Source organism: Phyllopteryx taeniolatus, chromosome 16, assembly GCF_024500385.1.
Source record: "Phyllopteryx taeniolatus isolate TA_2022b chromosome 16, UOR_Ptae_1.2, whole genome shotgun sequence".
In the NCBI taxonomy this organism is placed as follows: domain Eukaryota; kingdom Metazoa; phylum Chordata; class Actinopteri; order Syngnathiformes; family Syngnathidae; genus Phyllopteryx; species Phyllopteryx taeniolatus.
The window spans coordinates 7,352,796-7,355,295 of NC_084517.1; positions in this window are offsets into that span (position 1 = coordinate 7,352,796).

Genomic DNA, 2,500 nt, shown 5'->3' on the forward strand with positions numbered 1-2,500 from the left:
CGCCGCGCGAGGGTCAACGGACGGCAGACGCCAGCGGGCGGCTGACGCCGACCGGGCGGCGGGCACCGGAGGAGGACCGCTGTGCGTCGGGAGACGGAGCGTCTCGGTCTCGCCTTGGAGCCCCGGCCTAACCTAGGGTGAACGCGAGAGCGCCACCTTCGGAGGGCCGGGAACAACGAGGCGAACCCGCAGGCTGGGGGAACCGCCCGCCCGCACCGACACCGGCGCAGGGCCGGCCGGCCGGCGGGGGCCCCCCAAGGGCGGGTCACGAGTGCCATTCGGTCGGGGTAAGGGTCGGTAGGGAGGGAGGGAGGGCTATGTTCACGCTGCGCTCTCCCCCCCATGCCGGCCCGAGTGTCGTGGTGAAGGCAAAAAAAAAAATCAAAGGGAGACAAGATACGACCGAAGCCCAAGTCTTCACCATGACTGCTCCCTCGAGCAGAATAGAGTTCCACAAAAACAGGGCGAGTGCCACGCAACGGAACCGCGTAGGGAATTTTTTTTTTTTTTTTTTTTAACGGAGGGAAAAGACTTAGGACAGCCAAGGCCACCGCACTGAGGTATGAAGGAAGGGACGACGGCAGCGGCATCCCCCACACGGCCGAATCCCAAGTCTTCACAATGACTGCTCCCACCAGAAGAATATGGAGTTCCCTAAAAACACGGCGAGTGCCCCGATTCGGAACCGCGGAGGGAAAATTTTTAACGGAGGAAAAAAGACAAGGACAGGCCGAGGACACCACACTGTGGTATGTAGGAAGGCTTGACTACAGCGCCCCACACGACCGAAATCGGTACTTCACCCGCGAAACTGCCTCTGGTAGAAACTCCGTTCATTTGAACGGGAAGATGACCACTTGGGTCGCTCGGACCAGCAAGGAGCATCTCCCTTCCAGCATGGAGCTCTCCCTTCCAGCATGGAGATCTCCCTTCCAGCATGGAGCTCTGAAGCGTCTGATCCGACGCCCGGAAGGGAGCTCCGACAGCTCTCCCTTCCAGCATGGAGATCTCCCTTCCAGCATGGAGCTCTGAAGCGTCTGATCTGACGCCCGGTAGGGAGCTCCGACTTCCCGCAATGTACCTCTGGCATCAAGCATGGACCTCTGGCATCAAGCATGGAGCTCTCCCTTCCAGCATGGAGCGCTCCCTTCCAGCATGGAGCGCTCCCTTCCAGCATGGAGCTCTCCCTTCCAGCATGGAGCTCTGAAGCGTCTGATCCGATGCCCGGAAGGGAGCTCCGACAGCTCTCCCTTCCAGCATGGAGATCTCCCTTCCAGCATGGAGCTCTGAAGCGTCTGATCCGACGCCCGGAAGGGAGCTCCGACAGCTCTCCCTTCCAGCATGGAGCTCTCCCTTCCAGCATGGAGCTCTGAAGCGTCTGATCTGACGCCCGGAAGGGAGCTCCGACTTCCCGCATGGACCTCTGGCATCAAGCATGGACCTCTGGCATCAAGCATGGAGCTCTCCCTTCCAGCATGGAGATCTCCCTTCCAGCATGGAGCTCTGAAGCGTCTGATCCGACGCCCGGAAGGGAGCTCCGACAGCTCTCCCTTCCAGCATGGAGATCTCCCTTCCAGCATGGAGCTCTGAAGCGTCTGATCCGACGCCGGAAGGGAGCTCCGACAGCTCTCCCTTCCAGCATGGAGCTCTCCCTTCCAGCATGGAGCTCTGAAGCGTCTGATCTGACGCCCGGTAGGGAGCTCCGACTTCCCGCAATGTACCTCTGGCATCAAGCATGGACCTCTGGCATCAAGCATGGAGCTCTCCCTTCCAGCATGGAGCTCTCCCTTCCAGCATGGAGATCTCCCTTCCAGCATGGAGCTCTGAAGCGTCTGATCCGACGCCCGGAAGGGAGCTCCGACAGCTCTCCCTTCCAGCATGGAGATCTCCCTTCCAGCATGGAGCTCTGAAGCGTCTGATCCGACGCCCGGAAGGGAGCTCCGACAGCTCTCCCTTCCAGCATGGAGATCTCCCTTCCAGCATGGAGCTCTGAAGCGTCTGATCTGACGCCCGGTAGGGAGCTCCGACTTCCCGCAATGTACCTCTGGCATCAAGCATGGACCTCTGGCATCAAGCATGGACCTCTGGCATCAAGCATGGAGCTCTGAAGCGTCTGATCCGACGCCCGGAAGGGAGCTCCGACTTCCCGCAATGTACCTCTGGCATCAAGCATGGACCTCTGGCATCAAGCATGGACCTCTGGCATCAAGCATGGAGCTCTCCCTTCCAGCATGGAGCTCTCCCTTCCAGCATGGAGATCTCCCTTCCAGCATGGAGCTCTGAAGCGTCTGATCTGACGCCCGGTAGGGAGCTCCGATAGCTCTCCCTTCCAGCATGGAGATCTCCCTTCCAGCATGGAGCTCTGAAGCGTCTGATCCGACGCCCGGAAGGGAGCTCCGACAGCTCTCCCTTCCAGCATGGAGCTCTCCCTTCCAGCATGGAGCTCTGAAGCGTCTTATCTGACGCCCGGAAGGGAGCTCCGACTTCCCGCATGGACTTC